Source organism: Halictus rubicundus, chromosome 9 (genome assembly GCF_050948215.1).
Source record: "Halictus rubicundus isolate RS-2024b chromosome 9, iyHalRubi1_principal, whole genome shotgun sequence".
Classification (NCBI taxonomy): domain Eukaryota; kingdom Metazoa; phylum Arthropoda; class Insecta; order Hymenoptera; family Halictidae; genus Halictus; species Halictus rubicundus.
In genome coordinates, this window is record NC_135157.1 from 8,708,057 (window position 1) to 8,728,806 (window position 20,750).

The following is a 20,750-nucleotide window of genomic DNA, read 5'->3' on the forward strand; positions in this document are numbered from 1 at the left end:
CAGCAATGCTTGAACGTGCAAAATAGAATAATATAGCGGCTAAAGTGAATCATAACATTTCTATATTACTACAAATACGTTCTATCTGTCCAGATGAAAGTGCGGAAGCTGAAAATTATACGAATATCCGCAGTCTAAAGATAATAGCTTGGTATACTACGGTTATCTGTGTTGGTCCGCGATGTTGTTTTCATAATATTGCAACTAAGTTGTACATTTTGATGCTTTTATGGTATGTGTAAAATTTCAACATCAACGAACATCGCCACGACTGCGAGTTTACGTTTACATGATAAAATCTTGTTAGTCGGCACACCAAATGTTTTAATTATTCTGATTTCGAAAATGAGACTTCGCAGAAACATCAGTGAGTAGTCTTATAAATAAAGAGTTTTTCAATTACCTTCTCAGTGTGTTGGTCACCGGAAGTATTGCCCGAAAGTGTCCCACAAAATCAGCGTAATTCTTCCAATGAAAAGTCGGACCTGCAAAACAAAAATTAGTTCATTAGTTTCTGCAATATATGAATTCATCATAGCAGCCTACAAATCCTCTTAACCCTAAGAGCACTTTTACGTTTCGACGGAATTTTTGAAAACCCAAAAATTTCCAAGTCAAAAATTCGAGGAAAAATGTATCAATTTATTAGGTTTGTGTAAAAATAATTCGCTCGATGTTTGAAAAATAATCGTCTTAATTAATCGTCTCACTAGTTCTTTGACGAGCGCTAGAAAAATACCCTGTAAATCACAAAGCGGAAGAATTCAGCCAGCAGTCTGCTCGAACCGAATATTTTCTATTTCCTTTGTCAATTAGCTTTGTTTTAATACAAAATGAAATAACACGCCATCGCAGGAACGTCAGTGTAGAACAAAGTGTTTAAACAATTTCATACAATCCTCTCCGAATCGGGTGTTCCGAAAATTTCTATCAATTTACCCTTTCGTTGGAGAATTTGATGCAAACATAATACGCCCGATTTTTCGCAAATGAGCGAGCTCCGCGCGGTCGACTCTTCTCGGTTCTAGTGTTCCGAACGACGATGCAACACGCGTTTCCCGCGACTGGTCCGTTGATATTCAATCCGAAGCCCACGTGCCGGCGTTCATAAAAATGTTAATTAAAGTCCGGCCGCCGCGAGCGAGAGCCCTAGAACGTCGTTTTCCCGTCGAACGAGACGAAGACTGCCCGGGCTTGCCGGGGCGTCCGTAAGAAATTATTAATTACACCTATCGGCTCGGCTGGAGCATCAGCGTCGACCTGTAATCGACGATAACCCGTGCCCGGAGCCTGATCGACGGTAATTTATGGCCGCCTAATGTAACCCGATATATTTCTTATCGAGCCCTAAACGCGAGCAACCCTTCCCCGGGTCGAGGGGCCAGGAAGCTACGCCTCCTCCCTCCCTGATCCTCTTTCTCCGCCTGGCTGGCCTTAATATTCCAGCGCGGGAGAGAGCCTATCTTTCCAGAAAGCTCCGGATATCGTGCGAGTAGGCTAGCACAAGGAGACTATAGAATGGAGGCCGACGGGGGGAGAGAGACAGAACCTGCGAGAGAGATGGAAGAAGGGAGAAAAGAACGAGGGAGAGAGAGAGAGAGAGAGAGAGAGCGAGAGCGGAGATCGGCCTTTGGAGAAGCGAGAGGGAAAGAAGAGGGACGAGCATTCAGGTACGAAAAGAAAAAGAAAGAAAACGGGACACGGTAGACCAGGTAAGCCGAGGTGGAGAGGAAGAGGCCGAGGAAACAGGAACCGAGTCTCGGGTGGTACGAGAGAGCAACGGAGAGAGAGTCGGTCGAGAGAGGAGGACGGGAGAGGGCAGAAGGTGAGACGACCAGAAACAAGAAAGAAAAGGACGAGAGCGAAGGCGGATGCGCAGGTGAGCCGGGGATACGAATAAGGGTCAAATGAAAGCGAGTTATTGGGCAGCAGGGCCGGGGAAAAAGGGCGAGATCATGAACGGGACAAACAAGCGACGGGAGGGGGACCTGCCTGTGAAAATTTTAACGCGATTCTATTAGTCGGTGGTGCAGTCTTTTCATCTGGATCTACAGAAGATAAAAATTTTGAGAATTTCCGTGAATCCTATCTAAAAATTTCGTCTAAAATCTGTGGATCGAATAAGGCGTCCTTCCTAAGCAAAACTCTCTCTACGATTGATTTATATTCACCTTTACATAATAAATTAAAACTCGATGGGAAGAACAAGAAAAATTCAGAAGCGTCCAGAAGTATGCAATACGGAGACAAGTAAAACAGCTATTAGTTCCCAATAGGTAAAATTGAGCAATACGGGAAATAATCTAACACTCCGTATAAGAATACAATAGAGGAAACACCAGAAGGAAGAAGAAGGTCAGGGGGGCGATTCGGAGTGTGTTGAAACAAAGCGGAAAGGGGGGAGAGAGAAAAGAGGAAAAGTAAACCTAACAGCAAAGACTAACAGCAGGATAAATCTAGGGTGGAAGTATTAACAACAAGGTTGAGATAGGACGGCATACCGATGCCGAAGGAAAGTAGTTCCAGCTTGAATGTCGGCCCTAGCTTCAGCTTCGGTTTTAATGGAGACTGTGGAAACGTCGTTCTTCTCGTGTATTAATGATTTTCTAAAGCGAAGATATCCTCGATACGTGGCGGAATTCTCGCTCGAGAACAGCGGAGAACGTGGACAGATTTGAGGACGAAGATTTCCTTCGGAAGCGATCCAGCGAGTAAATGTATGTAAAGCGCGATTGACTCGTAAATGCGAGAAAAGCTCCAGCTGTAGACCATCGGATTTTCCCGCGTTTTATAGCAACTGCACGAACCCGCGGAGAAATAAAAGTTTTAATGAAGTCGAACGCGCGCATTCTTCTTGAACGGAGACGCGCGTACGTCGATGCAGCGAGTTCAATTTCTGCTTTCGCTAATTAGCCTCGCTGAAGACGCTGTCATTACCGACTCGAGCAGAGTTTATCACGATCTTTTCATCCGCTTAATTTTGTTATTACGCCCTCGGTCGCGTTACTCGTTTCAGCGTACCTGTCGCGAGTGATTTACTTGTTTATGCATTTTCCGGGTGCGATTTTTGGACGGCCAGGAGCGCAGGGCTGGTGATTTTTTACTGCTTGACAAGCTTCCAAATTGGGATCATTAACATTTTAAATTCACGACGTTGTAATCTCGATTGCTTGACTGGAACGTCGGCCTAGTGCCAATTTTAAACTTGCAATTTTTGACAAGCTTCACGCTTCAAGCCGCACACTTTTGAAGCAGTTAGGGTTAGGGTTAGGGTGAAACGCGCTGTTCCTATTTCAATATACGCTTTTACTTATTAGAAATTAATTTATTCATTGTAAGATTTAATAGGTCGAGCTACTTGGTTTCTGGCGTTCAGCACTAGAAGTGACTATTTTAAATTATAAATACGAAAATTAATTTATTCAAACTTTTGGCGATTTTTATGCGTCCGCAGAAATATATTTAGTAAATATTTTTCCCGTGAGTATCGCCCTCACGACCGCAATGCTCCTGAAGTAACAATTGCAACCGGCCATTTTGTCGGGTTACGTAGTCCTGATATTGTGGGCTCAATGTAGCAGAAAAATCAACAAGGTGAGGAACTAAAATGAGAAATATGTTCAGAAAATTGCGAAATAGCTTCCTAAATGAACCTAAGCATCGCCGTCTAAATAATTATTAAAATCTATCCGAAGGTTGAAGTCACACACGCCACTTGACGTCTCTCGGATCTTTCGGCCGAGGTCGCCATCTTGGACCTTCTATTTCTCCGGAGTTGGTGACCCGGATGGCACCACTCCTCCACCCGAAATTGTACGACTTCGACAATCTCGGTGAACATTAATATTCCAGCATTCTCGCGTCCAGCCGAAGGGAGCCGGTGCCCTGACGGGTTTCCAGGAGGCGTGCAACGAAAACTCGCATAAAAATCGGCGTGTTTACGCGGAGGAAAGTTGTCGGGCAGCAAACAGTAGGGTTCGGAGCGACGAGGATCCGGTGGTTCGGCTATCGCAAGGACAAAATAAGGACAGGGGAGAACGGACAGAAGAGATACGGCGCGGCTGCCGATACGGCCCGCGACTCGTCTTCTCGTACTACAGACGTACACCGGGTTTACTTTAGATCCGCAGTGCATACAGAGCGCAGACAGGTTTTATTAACCCCCTCGACCACTCCGCGGACGTGTACCCCGGATATATGCGCTTTCCCTACGAGTTGCTTCCTCGATGTTGAAGCGAAAGCTGGGTATACTCGCGGCGATCGATCCTTGGCACGATGCCACCGATGTTTCTTCTCCTTCTTCTCCACTCTTCTCTCTATCTCTCTCGAGCGTCTTCCCATCCTTTCGCTTCCACTGTCTTCCCTCGTCCCCTCTTCGCGCCATTTTGACCCATCCTTCTTCTCCTCTCTTCTTTCCGTTCGTCGCGGGATCTCCACGCATTCCTTTCCCACGAGCTATGAATTTGCTTTCGATGATATTGTTCTAGCGTCGCCTGCACGCTCCCGATAAAAATCTAGGATCGTTCGCGGGGAACAGTCGGGCATTATGGTAACCGTTCACGATACCGGCCTCGAAAACTGAATTTTAACGAGGAATTTAGGAGGACGACTCGGCGAGACGGCCTACGAGGCGGTCGTAAACGCGCGCGAGCGAAACGCTGCGCGGTTACGGATTTTGGGGAGAGTTGATAGAATTTCGTTACGCCCTAGATTAGATGCTATTTAGATAGCCCCTTGCCAGTTTTGACGCTGCATATGCTTCTATTCTTTGAGATACGTCGCTGGATCAGATACCAAGCTGAACTCGTTGGTAGACTGCGCAGTTTTATGCGATGTTGAAATTGCTTTAATTGCGGGACACAGGGAGCTACATAGATATTTAGGTGTTTTCTTAGTCGGTTCAAATAATACTTTAATAATATATGTTTTACAATAATTTTAGCTCGTTCGGTCGTGTTCGTTTGCCTATGTAAATCGTTGATTCACTTTTCGATATTATACAGTGACTCCCATTGATATTCGGACGCTTTGAAAAATCGTGTGACTTTGTTGATATTGGACCGTACGACTTGGATTTTCTTAAGACGTTAGCACAATTGGTTTACTGCATAAAGCGGACTTGTTCACCGATCTGTATGAATTATACATATTCTAATTTCATCAAAATCGGTCAACGTTGCAATGAGCTACAGATGTTCCAAAATGATCACCTAAGGGCGAAATTCCCTGACGAGGCCAAAATTCTACGACTTTCGCCCTTAACTTTTCCTCGTGAAAAGTTTGTAGCTGGTTAACCGATTTAGATGAAATGTTCAGAATATGTATAATTGAGACAAATATACAAAACGTACTTTTTAAATTTTTAATATAAGCCCGCATAGAAAAGTTGCACCATACAACTTTCAGTATTTTCTCTATAATTTCGACCAATTGCAATTTTAATCAAACATTTTCCCACATTATTTAGCGATCGAATTGTTCTAACTTCTCAAACAAATTCAAGTAGCATAGTCCAATATTGACAAAGTTATGCGATATTTAAGAGCGTCCGAATATTAGTGGGAGTCACTGTACGAAGTTTAAGGGATGCAATATTTATGAAGTACATATTGAGAACCGTTCGGGGAAATGAACGGACCGTGTACTCCCTTTGTGAGAGGATTTAGGGAATAGCGGAAGCGCTGACTGAATTTCGTCGACTGTCAATCAGCTAATTACGCTCGATATTCTGGATTATCCAGCCGCCATAGCTAATCGACGACTTTCAGGATGTTTCGTCGAGAGCTAACGTCGATCCGAAATTCCCATTTGCACAGATTAGAATTCTGTCGCTGCAAATGACATTAGATCGCCAAAACAGCTAGTTCGATCCTAATCTTGACAAAGATGCAAATCCCATGCAGATTTGCAGATAACAGTGAATAATTGATACATGACTAGTGGCAAAGAAGCGCTAATCATTGCAACCGCGAAGAAAATACACGGCAGGACGTTTCATAAACTTTTTATAAATAATGACGACTATTTCAACCGGAAGTAAACATACTAACACAGTGTCGTATCCCCGTTCAACATTCCAAACGGAAGTTTACAAATCTCAGGTACCCTGTCCGAGTAATTAAGGATCAGTGTCCCGCAAAGACACGCGGTTTTCAATTAAGCAGAACAGAATCCGCGCCCGGACAGGTCATTAGCCGTATAGAGAAACGTTCGTAGAAGTACTCTCACGCAGAGAATGAAGTATACTTTTGTACAGGTATAAAACCCCTTAAGCGCGACATTAGCCCCGTTTCACCCGGGAATCGCGTCGATTCCGATCGGCATTCACGAAACAGCGACCGTTGTCGCGAAACAGATCGTCGAACAAATGCTTTTGCGTTAACAAAAACCCGTTGCCGCTGGGCACAGAGGACGACAGGGGGGAGGTTAGGGTAGGGGAGGGCAGACCGGGGGGTCGCAAATGGATGAAGAGAATAAATATTTAACCGGCGCGAAAGAGCGCACGCGAGCGCGCGCGTCGCTTTGAACCGCGTTTAAAAATTATTCAAACGCGCGGCCGAAGGAGCCATTGTACCGGAGTGCTCTTAAATGCGTATCCGGCTTAATTGGCCCCGGCAGTAGTGTAAATCAGCGACGGGGCCGGCGGCGCCGCAGCCGCCGCCTGTGCACGCATAAACATTTCTCGAAACGATCGGTCCGCTTTAAAATACGCGGGGACGCGGCGCGTCCGTTACTATGACGACTTTTGATTAAAACGCCGTCCCAAATTGGCTTTGTGCGTTTGCACTTGACAAAACCCTTGCGATACTCCCTTCGCTACGAGAGTTTAATATAATGGGCATTAGCGATGTTACGAGAGCTACTCGAAGGGGTTGCGAATACCCGGTAGCAACCCCCTCTCTCTTTCTCTCTTCAGCCCCCTTCCCTGGGGGGTGGCCAACTGGTCGGACTCGCGGGGGGTTGCGCTGAAGAGATCATGCAGAAGTAGATAGCCTGAAAAGAGGACCGAGAGAAAAAAAAATGAGCTGAAGGGCCAGACGGTGGGATTCTATCGAACCAACGGGCCAGGATGAAAGATCTCTTCTGAAAGCCCTTCGTCCTACCCGCAGCACTTCCCCGGAAATGGATAAACATAACTTCACGACGGGGCGAAGGACCCGGAGGTCCTACGACCGGTCGATCGTGAGAATCGATACTCGATTTGTTCTGAATCGCGCGATTCACGGATTTTAAGCAGAGTGTATTTGTTGCAATGCTATTGGAAGATTCTGTGGTCCACTGTGTTTAGATGCTATTTTAGGGGTGGTACTGAATCTCCATCCTTGTCCTACGAATATAAATTTTATCCTAAATCTGAACCCAACGGGTGGACTCTCAAAGCGAATTTTAAAAGCGCTGCAACTCAATTTAATATTTATATCTCGTTACCCGGATGTACATTTCTCTGTTTACAATTTTTGTTACTGTTCAAATTGGCAACGTGTTGAACAATCAGAATTGCACACTACAAGAGCTACATGGAGGTTTTTTGAAATTGACATTTTGAAAGTCTTTGAATGTTCCTCCCGTTTTGCAAAATACACAAACTGCAGACAGTAGAATTTTCTGGCCTTTATTATTGATATATTCCGTCAGCAAGACGACAATGTTTAATTTATTAGTAGCCTGCGGATGTTATGCATTTGTGACAAAAATGGGTAGGCGTATTTTAAAACAGTAAAAACATGAGAAAAATTTTAAATTTTTACTATACATATTAAGAAAATAAATTTCTATTTCAATCCAGTCTGTTGCAATTCAGGTAAAAAATTTTTATTTTGCATAAAGATCCGCAGTCTGTTTATTAGTTATTCGTTGATGTCTCCTCGACAAAGCCGCGGAGAACATTTTCGCAAAGGAAAAAGTCACTGCAAATGACCTCAGGAATCAGCCCTGTCAAGGAAACACAACACTTTGGGACACTCTGTATAGTAATCGAAAAATACACAGGCATAACCTTTCCTCTTCTAGTAGAAAATTCAGAACGACGAAGAACTTCTAATCGCCGTGACCATAAAATAAATTGTAGCGCGCGAGGTCAACACTAGGTTTACGGAGCATTAAAAGTGAGTATTTTACATAACTATAAAAATAAGAAGAATGTGTCTATCCGAGTTTTGAGCCATTTTTAAAATAATATATACCTAAGGAAATAAGTTTGTCGAGTAATTCCACGTAGATGGATCTTCACAATCTCAATAATCGTAAATTAAAAATATTAGAACCCGTCATTGTGACGGGTCCCGTAAACCTAGTGTTAAGGTAGACAAAGTTACAATCCTAGCACGCCTAAGCTCTCCATCGAACAAATTGGGGTGAATCGAAGGCATTCCGGAAACATGGCCGTATGTTCGATAAATACGAGACGAGCGTTCGCGACCGGCGCGCAATCATCCGTTTTGTGGCGTAGATGAATAAAATACAAGATGAATTTCACCACCGCGGCCGGGAACCGTTTCTCCGCCTCTCCTCCTTAATTCAGTTACAGTTCCCGCGGAATGGGGTGTAAACGTGGCTGCTATATGAGGAGCAACACGGTGTGAACGGGTGGAAGGAGAAAATGATGTAGGAAAGAAACGGTGCGAGCAGTGATGGATAAGAAAGCAGCGGCAACAACCGTACGAAGAAAATGAATAAGATAAAAGCTTCTCTTCGTCGGAAGGGAATTCTAGGTTGGAAGGGGTTGAAAAGAAAGCAAAACCGGAGGAGCGAATGAGAAACGGACGGAGAAGGAAGCGAGTAAACGAGAGAGAGAGAGAGAGAGAGAGAGAGCCGGAGAAAGAGTTGGAGATAGACAGCGGCACGGGGAGTGGGGAGAAGAAGGGAGGGAAGCCTGTGGCTGGGTCTCTCTCCCCCGTCGAGTGGCTTGAACTTTAGAACCAGTCGAATCTAAGGTCTTCTATTTCTCAACCTGTTGAATTTCCCACCGACATGACGCGCGATTTGTTTTCTCGCAACGTTACTGTTGGGAATGTTCGGAACCGGCGCCGAGCCGAGCCGAGCCGAGCCGCGCTGATCTCGTTGTTCGCGCGCGGACGAGCGCGAAAATGGAAACGGATGGATTAACCCGTGAAAACCGCCTATAACGCTGCCCCATCCACTCTTCCACCCTTCCCTCTCCCCCGGTACAAATGGCAATGAGGATTCGATGAATGTCGACCACCGTACTTTCCATATTTCCGGTCTGATCGTTTGTAATCCTTCATCCCCGGTTAATAGCGGTCATCGCGCGCGGGCCCGTCTAGCCTCGTCGTCGCTGCTCTCGCGTGAAACGACTCCGAAATGGAGGATCCAATTGGCGGGGGCTGTCGGCCGCCGGTACCAAATTACCGAAAAATGAGGGAAACACTTTTTTTTCACCCCCTGCCGCCGAACCGACGCTCGAAACTTTTCCGAAATATTTTTTCGGAGTATCGTGGGGTGGGACGCCACCGTCGACGGACTCCGGGGGAACGGGGATCGCGAATCGAGCGCGTTTTTAGGGTAAATCGGCCGTGCACGGAGAGAATGATCTGATTCGTGGCTGAATAAAAAGTATATCGCGAGCGAGTTTTTCGGTGGAAAATTGGCGGTACACATTGGTCGGTTTTTTGGTCAATGGTGGTGGGAGACGAAACGAAAGTTGAAAGGCTGAAATGAAACGTGTGCCAGTTGAAATTGTTAGTCATTTCTATTAACCTTTTAAAAGAGAAAATCTATAAATAGGAATTTGAAAAGATTTAGCTACCCTTGCCATGAAACGGTCGAAAACCATTCGTTGTTTGACGATTGAAACGTAGAAATGATTTCGGATATAATTTTCAATCCCACATAAACGTCCGATGCAGGTTCGTTCTGAAATTCCGAATTTGCTAAAAATGATTATACGAAATCGGCGAGTATCGCGCTGTGCGAGCATTTTAATTGGCATTTAATGCTAATGGCGAAATTGTCGACGAAGCGTACGCGACGACGACCCCTCGCGAAAAGTAATAATGATATAAAAATATAAATAACACCGGTCCAGAAGAAATTATAATCTAAAATCAGTAGAGTGAGTACGCGGATTTTAATTGGTCGGCAGCGAACTTGTTTTCTCGCGACAAATAACGGCATGGATATAATAATATAAAACTTTCCGAATATATTGTATCGACATTCTCAACGAAATAATGCAACAAAGTTAAACGAACGTCTGTTCGAAAAATTCAGAATTTCCTGAAAATTACGATTTGTCATCAGCTCGCTTTTCTAGACGGGCTTTAATCGGATTGTAATGTCGGCAGTAAAATCGTCATGCACCACGGATACAATGGCAGAAAAATATAAATATCTTTCGTCGGATAAAAATATTCAACGTCAAATAAACGTTTCCACAATTCATAATTTCCCGAATAAGTACAATCTAAAATCGGCGGAGAGTAGCTACACACGGATTTTAATTGGTTTTTAATGACGGCCGTAAAATTGTGTGGCGCAGCGCGGCGCTGCTGATGGCGAGCGTGCGAATTAATCTTCGGTGGAAATAAAATTTCTCCCAAATGCACGGTTCGGTATAGTCGGCGGTCATCGCTGAACTCGTTTGCACCGCAAACGCATGAATCTGAAATGTATAGTACATTTCGAACGCAAGAGGAGTCCAAGGACAGTACGGTAGAACCTCGCTCGTTGCACGAAACGGGACCGAAAATGATCCGATATCCCGGACACTAACTTTTATACTAATTACTTATTTTACTGATTTACACATCAATATGTCAAAATTTTACGGTCTGTAACAACAGTTGCAGTAATTCTCAGCTATTCTACGTAGGCTAGATATCGGAATATAATTGAATTTATCGAAGCAAGTTCTGAAACAAAAGAGCGAAACAGTTCGTCACGCAGGGGGTTAAAAAGGTTTTAAGAAGAAATTGGCAGTGGGTACCCATTATTGGCACAAGGGTTACGGGGAAGTTTTGACCGCTCGCGTGAAAGGAGTTCGAAGCGCATCATTCGGAATCACTTAATTACTCGGGGAACAAGATTGCCGTACAAGCAATAACAATATTTTGGCGTTAGAGGGACGATTCGGAGCCAGTTGGTGCAACGGGTAGTGCAAGCGTTTAAACGGGATGCACTCGACTGGTGTCCTCCAGTTTCGCGGCAGCAGGCATGGCACTTTCATCCAACCCTATCCATGTATTTCTCGCCTCCCTTCATCCGCCTCTCGTCCGTACATATTTATCGTGAAATTACCTTTATACAAACGCCCCGGGGCAAGACAGATCGTGTATACGTTCGCGCGAGCGGTCGAGTTCGAGTTCGAGTTCGAGTTCGAGTTCGAGCACGGGGTGTGTGCGGATGCGGATACGGGGGTGGTACGGCGGCTGGATCGGTGAACATTGCGAACGCGGCTCTTTGGTTGTGCCGTAATGCCTGCTGCTCGGAGCGTAACGACCTTCCGGCGTATCTGGCCCGGCGCAATGATAGCAACCCCTAAATGGAGTTGGCAGCTTTCCTTCGCCGTTTTCACGATAAAGACGCGAACTTGTTCCCGGAGTCTTCCCCCGACCAGACGGGGAATTTCATTAAGCGTCGGAGGCGATACGCGCCTCGGAGTTCAACGGAGTTAATGCGAGAACCCCTTTATTCTAACCAGCCGGCGCGGTGCGGCCCGCGAATTTTCTTTTTCGGTAGGACGCGCGAAAAAAAGAAAACGGACACACAATACTCTGCCGTTAACCGCGCGACAAAACGCCGAAAATTTACAAACTTTTCTTTATTAAACTGTTCCGTCGGCCACCGCGCGATCCGACCTCCATAATCCGCGCGTCTCTTCGCAGCGTCTTCGCGAGATTGTCCAACTTCCTGTTTCTCGCTAACAGATTCTTTTCTTCTTCTTTTTTTTTCTCTCACCGACGCGGCGGCGTATCGACACTCGTTCCGTGACTAAAGTTTCCTGTCTTCCGGGGGGAAAACGATTATATTCTGTTCCGCTCGAACTTCCGCCGCGAAAGTTAGGGGTAGTGATTGTGAGGGCCCCGAGTACGCCGAGCGCTCGGAACGTTTTCCGACTGAAGTGAGGCGAAATGTTCCCGAAGGACCGGTTTAACTCCGTAACTGCACGGGTTTAAGTAAGAGCCCACAACAGTGTGTGAAATTACAATCTGCTGTACCGCTCTCCGCGGCCCGGATGAGAGAGACAACAGTGAAAAATGGCCGCGACGTACGCGGGGTTGCATTATGGTCGTGAGACTCCGGACAGGTAGATGATTTAGATGAATAGCTGCTTAATATATGTCCCCCTCGATGAAATTAATGGTCCAATCCTCTTGTTAAATCACTCGACAATTATTTCCTATATTTATTTTCACGATTCTTTCCAGTCTTTTTAAAATGCTACGAAATTGCTCGAATTTTTGAATTTGTAATTTCGAGATAAATACTTGCGCCAAAAATCCTCGAAATTGTGATATTAAAAATTCCTAAATGGCTTTAAAATGAAGCGTTTATATTTTTTGGTTGCGCGCGTGAAAGCAGTTGACATTTTCTGAAGCTAATTACTGAAGGTATATCAATACTTTCAATGGTACCTCTATTTTCTTCGGAACGTGCCACAACGCTTACTAGAGCCAATACATTTTCCTTCAATTGCGATTTTCATACAGAAAGTTTGACATGACGTGTTTTGTTACGTCCTACTAAAATGAATACATTTTTCCCTAATTGCAATTTTCAGACAAAATGTTTCACACAAAAAGAAACAGCTAATTATTTTTCTTAACCGCAATGACACGAGAAATGTCCCTTGCGAAATTTAAATTTTCCAAGAGCGACTTGAAGAGGAAGAAAATTTTTCCATTAACACTTTGACTGCCAAACTAGAAACCTCAAAAATTCCATAAAATCAAGGTAAGTTATTTAATGAAATAAAAATTGAAGGAAATTAAATGTACGATATTGAGTAGTCCTCCAACATTCTTGCATTTTACAGATCGTAATTAAATTTGGTACAATGAATATATTAACGTAAAAATTTATTTTAACCCTTTGCACTCGGCGCTATTTTCATTCTAAAACTAAATTTTTCTTCCGTCTTAGAATATTTTCATTTTATTCATACGAAACTGATCCGATTTCCACATATAATATTTAAATGTTTAGTGATCTATTAAATACAAATTTTGTAATGTAACAAATATTTTGTAACATTTTTTGTAATTTCGTTGAAATAATGCCACAACAGTTTCTGGTGGTGCTTCAGAGTCACCATTCGAGTGCTAAGGGTTAAAACCTGGACAAGTAATTCCGTCACCCACATATGGGTGACATGGCACTCAACGTGTTAAATGGAAATTATTCTTTTCTGTGTTTTTGTGTGTACAACGTTCGATTTTAAATATTAGCTCGCGCACTTCGTGACGTTTTCACGTAGATTTCGCTAAGGCGTTCGCGATACTTTCTGAAGATTAATAGAAAGAGTTGTTGCTGGTCGATCCGTGATTCGAGATTGTTACGAATGCAAATCGAAGGAAACCGAAGTAAAAGGGCGCTGCGATTCTCGCAGATTTTTGTCTCGGCTAATTTGCGAAAGTACTGACACGATGGTACACACGTAAGGCTACTTTGTAGGATCCGTTGTGTACTGTATTCCGCCGGCGTCCAGTGTGCAGATAAACTGCCAGCCGATAACGATCAGCAAATGGATTGCGTGTTCTGCATTAGGGATAATTGACTTGTGTTGCGAGTTATTAATACGATTCTAGGATTTATGTACTATATGCGGGCTCCGATGGTATCGAGCACGGTAGTTTCGTCAGGTTCATCGAATCATTATATAATTGTTAATGGATTCCCGCTCACTCGATAACGATTCGACCGGAACACGGCTGTTTCGCCAGTTCTTTTTGCGAGTATCGATCACGCGTACGTTTCTTCAAGGCTGAAATGCTGCCATCGGAAAACACTAACGGTGGCGAGTGGACTGCGGATTTTTATGCTAAATACAAATTGATTGCACCCGTTGCAAGCTATCAGAGCTACGTAGATCTTTATTTCTCTTGTTAACCATTTTAATGGGTCGGAAATGTTACGACAGAATTTTTCTCGAATATTTTCATTTCGGAGAGATTTGCAAAAAGATTAAAGAAATTTGAGAATACGCTTGTTTCATAATTTAATAAAGCTACGAGAGAGAGAGAGAGAGAAATTAACTCCTATTTGCTTCCTGTGCCCTGCAACAAATGTAAACAATTCTCATTTTGCATAAAGATCCGCTGTGTAGTGACATCCGAGTTCGTTTGATTAAGAACAGAAATTAAAAAAAAAAACGGAGAAATAAATAAGGCTAGAAGTTACGATATATTCGCTGCGTACTCTACTTTTAATTAATAATGTCGCGAAACTTTGCTCGATCTCGCAAGATAACCCGGGCAATTACGGTCACGCATACGTCGCATATCATTGTTACTTTTAGTATAATTATGCTGTCTTTTTAGCGCGATAGTTAGATAAAAGAACGTCGAATATAGAGCATACGAGATCTTGCGCGAGGGCGGGGCGTAGCTCGGGGCTGTTTAAAACCTGACCCAGATATACTAGAACTAATGTCGGACTGTAGCGGAAGAAAATTACTTGAAACTATAATAAGTAGACTTATAGCTTACACAGATTTCGGGAAGCGGGCAGGATAGAAACTTCTCAAAGAATTTCGTTCTGCTCTGTATTAACTTCGACGTACCGGAACTTCCGATACGGCAAACAATACTCCTGCCTCGGCTTAGCAACCCTTGACCGTTAACATTTCCGAAGAAATCCACAATCTAACGAGAACACTTCTCTAAAATCCAGTAACCTTGAGAACTATTTTCAGAAACGTTGACGACCTCGACATTTCGAAAGACGTCGCCTGGGAAAGTATTACCTACGAATTTGATCAGGTTTTCCATATTTTCAAAAAGCAAGAGAAAAGGGTGGAAAATCGTAATAAGAACGGCGGTGTTGGAGCATATTTCCTATGATCATTGTCCATCGAAAAGACATTCGAGGTACCGGTAGCCCGAAAAAACATCGTCATTAACTCCGAGGGAGAAAGGGAACCAGCACGAAACAAGCAGTATTTCAGGTTCAGCGACAGTTACGAGGAAACCGATCGTCGACGATCGTAACGGACCAATAAAAGAAATCGTTGGGGCGGTTTTAAAGCAAACACGACGGCCGGCAAGAGGAGAGAAAGAGAAAGAGAAAGACGGAGGCCGGGGCTGTCTGTAAACGAACCAAATTCTTCTCCGGGGGATTAGGTGAAATACAGAGACTTAGGATACGCGGAGCCCCGGGTCTGTGTGAGATACACTCACGGAGACCCGGCCCCGGTCGAGTCATTGGAAATCCATGAAATTTCGCGGAGGGCCCGATAAAAAAGATTTCAATTCCCTTTAGGTCGGCAACCGGTGGGATCGTGACACGCGCGCAAATACTTCCGTTTTTCGTGGCGGCGCGCCGCCTCGGGACACGATCGTCCTCTTCGTGGCATAAAACATTTTCTTATGAAATTCCAACGGGCTAAAACGATACTGGCCCAACGGATCCTTCATTCGTTTCGCCGTATCTTCACTGGCGGCGCGTATAACAGCTTTTCACGGCGAACGAACTCGCCTGTTCCTCTCCTTTTTCTGCTGTTAGGCACTCTCTTGTTTCTACCTTGTTTCAATTTCTCTGGCAGCATGACTAGCAGGAACGCACGAAGAGAGGACCGCCGCGAAAATAAACGCCGGTAACGAGCGTGATAAAACAACGCGGCGCAGACGTGTCTCGAATAGTTAGTGTTTAATTACAATCTGAAGATGCGACGCTTAATTTGTATAATCCCGTATTAGCCAGGCGCGGCGGACAATAAGCGTCGTGTTTTTAATTATCCGCCGCGGGTGGTCGAAGAGGCGTTTTTGTGTCGCTCCCCCGGCGAAAATTCGAACGCATGTATCAACAGCATTTGGGTCAGGCTCGCGTAAACATCGCTACTGCTACTCGGTAACACGCAACCCCGGGGGTCGTAGCACTTTTGTTTTCGCGGCTTTCCGTGCATGCACCTACGCGAAGGGTGGAATCGCGCGAGCAGCAAACCGGCGAGAAAAACTTGGTAACGCCCTGGTAATGGGCTCTGGCGGCCGAGGGGTGGCGGAAGAATTGTCTTACCAGACTGCGGATTTTGTGCGTTTACAGCGCACAAGGGGTCCGCGGAATGCGACAAAACGCGCGTCTTGCCGGGACTTTTGTCCCGCAACCCTTTAAAACCACCTCCTCTCCCGGACCAGGCGCGGAAAAAAGAAGAAGCGGATTTTTCATTTTAGTTCCGGTTCTTGCGACGTAATCTAGGAAATCTAAATTTGCATGAGGATTTACGATCCGGTCGTGACAGTACAATGTACGATAAATATGCGCGAAAAAAAAAAAATAATAATAGAACAAAACCGTCATTTTTTTGCGAGAGGGAATCAAATTTCCATAACAATAAGGTGCCCTCTTCCACCGGCAGTCTTCTCAGCTGGCGCATAGAACAACGGATATTATCGTGTCATTACGAAAATGCCGCCAATCGACTGACGACCTTTTCCGTAGTAAAACGAGCCCAAACACGACCTAAATCGAACGGGGCCGCAAATTACGTTAAAATTGAGAATTTCTTGACGCTTAACCGGGGAGGTAATCGTTTCGTATTCCGCTTGAAAAAATTACTGGATACAGGGCGTGTTTGGACTCGTTGTAATCGACAGTACATTTCCAGTAGATTGATAACATGTATACAGTGATATTGTTAAAATAGGTAAGAATCGACTGGCGACGTTTTCCTCGATAAAACGAGCCCAAACACGGCGTAAATCGAATGGCGCCGCAAATTGTGTTGAAACTGAGAATTTCTTCACGCTTAACCGGGGAGGTAATCGTTTCGTATTCTGCTTGCAAAATTTACTGGATACAGGGCGTGTTTGGACTCGTTGTAATCGACAGTACATTTCCAGTAGATTGATAACATGTATACAGTGATATTGTTAAAATAGGTAAGAATCGACTGGCGACGTTTTCCCCGATAAAACGAGCCCAAACACGACCTAAATCGAATAGCGCCGCAAATTACGCTAAAACTGAGAATTCCTTCACGCTTAACCGGGGAGGTAATCGTTTCGTATTCTGCTTGTAAAAATGAAGCGATACAGGTCGTGTTTGGACTCGTTTCAATCGGCAGGGCATTTCCAGTGGATTGACAGCGCCTCCGCGGTAATATTGTTGAAAATAAACATTTTTTGAAAAAGGTAACATACAGAATTGAAACAAGCAGAGGTTCGATCAATTCTTTCCGGTGGCGCGACGCTGACAATAAGTCAGCGAACGCGCGGTGAACGGTTTTTCGGGGAAATCGGAACGGCAAATTAAGCACGATCATCGTGCAAACGCATTCGAGGGGCCGGGAGTGACCGTTGACCGGCGCACTGTTTACAATGTCGTGGACAAACTGCGTTGATTGAACGCATTCCGTAATAGACCGGACGTACACGAACATCCCTCTGCCGAGGGTAATGTCGCGCGATCATTTTCGCGAGGACACGATTCACAAGCGGACAGAGACTCACGGACGTCCGCTGGAAATAATTTCGCCCCGATAGCTGCCGATTCAAGTATTTCGCTTCTGATTGGCCAATTGTCCTCTTATTAGAGCCGTCGATCGCGCGAAAGTTCAACTGATTCCTGTAAATGGCCCCGTATTGTGTTTTTACCCGGGGCTGCCAGCCGTTCCCGTCCCTCTGGAATCGATTGTTATTACAATTTCAACGGGGTCGTTGTTGTCGACTTGAGATTCGAGCGACAGTAACCTGAATCATAGTTGTCCGAAACGCGATCTCGAAGGCAAGCTCTCGATGGCTGTTCTTTTCTCGCGAACGAAATGTTGCGTTCAGTGTGACGATTTCACTGAAAGCACTATACTCTTATCATTTCTCGATCGATAGATAAACGGTTTCATCGTTTCGCGTTAATTTCATTTTCTTTGATTTAACCGTACACATTCGAAATCAAGAGGAATATTGATCGAACCGGCATGTACGTCGGCAAATAATGTTTGCAACGTTGTTAATGGTATTGTTTGCCTATGAATAACATTTAGCTATGTACCTTGGGGGAGAACGATACTTGCAGTATCAGCAGCGGAATTAACTATGCATCGTAGTGAAATTAGATTTAAAGTAGATTATAATTATTCTTGAAGAGTTGTAACAGCGTTAAGAAGAAAAGAAAATGTGATTACAATCGAAATGTACCCTGAAAACGCGATAGTTGCAAGAAAATACGCGATAATTAATTAAAGAAGAAGATTAATATTGGAAATTTTTAGGGAAGGGTTGGAGACGCTGCCCAAATGTTTGTTTTAGAATTTTTAGGAGGAGGAATCCAATATTAAAGTTTGAGATTTTGTGGGATGGATCGTGGATACTGTCCCTCTTGTCGGCCATGTTTGTCTGTCGCATGGCGGCGCGCGGCACCTTTTCGTCTCGAGATCAGGAAAGCCAACACGCGACTCCTCAGCAAATGTTTACGTTTCAACGATAACGCGACACGCGTGTCCAATGCCGAAGACACGCACCGAAGTGCGTCTCCTCGAAACGAAAAAGGAACAGGACCTCGGCGGTTAAGAAAGCTCTTGCGTGCCTCCGGATTACGCTAATCGAAAATTGAAGAGCCCGGGAAGTAACCTCGAGTGGCGAGTGAAACCGAATCGACCAAATTACGAGCTCAAGATCATAATTAGTTGGATCCACCGTTTGGAACTACCGAGCAATTCCAACTAGCTAATGACTTTTAATTGATTTAATAATTCCCGGCGAAAGCGTCATTGTAATTTCTGAGGAGCAGAAAGTCTGAAATCTCCGGCATTTTGCCATGCTAATTAAAGTAAGACTGAACCGGAAATGGCACGCCATTTGCACACAAAAGGTTCTCCGAGCAAACCATGTTGCTAACAATTCTGCGAACGCTGACTAGTCGAACGCGGCTCGATGAACGAGAAACTTCGTTATCAACTAACCAACAATTGTCATTGATAACTCCGATCGGTATCTGTGAATAGAACAGGTGATAGTAAAATTCGCGTGGCAGCGAACGTGTTAAATCTAAAATGCGTATAAATGATTTTCAAAGAAAAATTATCGCCGACAAAGAAATTCTGATTATTCGAGCTGCGAAAAAATCGTGAAAGGGTCAAGGCTCGAGAAAGAGAGAGAGGTTAATTGATGCAGAGCTTCCTGAGTGTTCGTACAATTTCGTCGGAGTCATTATCCGTGTCGCGGTGCGTTTACTTAATGCCACTTAATAAGGAGTCGCGCGAAAGAGGAATGCGCAAGAGAGGTTAAGAAATAGGCATGCGGGTTGGCAACAGTCCGGAGCGGTTAGGAGCAGAAAACGTGGCCATGCAGGTACGACACGTCGTGATTCTGTCGAAACGTCTCGGTCCAAAACGGGCCGGTGGTTTTTTTTTTTCTCGGAACCGTTTCTCATCGTTTCCTCCCGGTCCCACGGGCCGTTCTTCTCCGAGTTTCGTTCTCGTAAAAAACGGCCCGAGGAACACCGAAATGAGTCCGAGGGGCTGGTCTAATTGTAGGAGAGCACGGCGAAAGGTATACCGAGAGGTATACTATACGTACGCACAAAGCGACGCGGCGCCGCGCCGCTTCATCTTGCGTACAGAGGTTCGCACCCTCCGAACGCACACGCCCATGGGAGCGGATACTTTTCCGTGTCCGAGGGCCGCACGCACACCCTCGCGCACTTCAAACACGCTTTTCAGCTTTCCAGCTCCTCTCCGAGGAGCCCCGCCCGTGTCTGTGTCGATGCGTGTCTGTTCTCATTTTTTCATTTCAATCCGCCGCGAACCGATAATCTTCCTTCCCAAAGACCCGCCATCTTTTTTAATCTGCCGCCGCATTTCCCATTCACGAATCGACGCCGCCGCCATCTCATCGGCGAATCGGAATCGCCTCGGTGGAAACGGTACAGTGACATTTTTTAAGAGCGTATCTTTACGAATTATCTCCTCCTCGCTGCACGTTACCCTTCCCCGCTGACATCACAGGCCGAGTTTTTATTTTTACCGTGAAATTGTTTAAACATTTCGCCTAACACTTGGCCATTGAATTAGAGATTTCGAGATTTCTTCACATTTTCTTTACAGCCTCGAACAATAGAAATTTTGGGGAGAAAACTTATTGTTGGCGAAGGGTTAATTTTGACTTTATACGTTTCAATTCAAAGTCGAGGAATGAAGTCGAGAATTTTTTAAAACAAAGAAGGAGGCACTAAAAATTACTGTTTTACATTACTTTGTAAAAATAAGAATATATCTATCCAAATTTTTAGCCAGTCCTTATACGATATATACCAGGAGAAATGAATTTGTTAAATAATTCCTCATGGATGCACTTATACAATCTTGATAATTGTAAATTAAAAGTATTATTAGGTCGTCCCATAAGTTCGTGCCGTTTACTCTTGTACCATATAAATTTGAAGAACAAAATATGTAATCACCCTTTCATTCCACAACCTCTTCTGACCTTTTTGGCAAAGACATCATACCGTCACTATAAAATTTCTGCGGTTTTTCATCAAAATACTTTTCAAATGGTGAATAATATAAACATATCCACGGCACGAACTTATGGGACGACCTAACAGTAAACCTAGTGTTAAGGTCCTAAGGTGATTTA

The 20,750-nt window shown here is 44.4% G+C and overlaps 1 protein-coding gene across 2 annotated transcripts in view; it reads right to left on the minus strand.

Moving 5' to 3' along the window:
- The window catches only part of LOC143357530 (uncharacterized), a 247,368-nt gene that overhangs the window by 49,547 nt on the left and 177,071 nt on the right, over positions 1 to 20,750 (minus strand). For both annotated transcript variants that reach the window (XM_076794089.1, XM_076794090.1), the window contains one exon: positions 404 to 485. The gene's annotated coding sequence lies outside the window, so the exon portion shown is untranslated. The remainder of the gene's footprint in view (positions 1 to 403; positions 486 to 20,750) is intronic.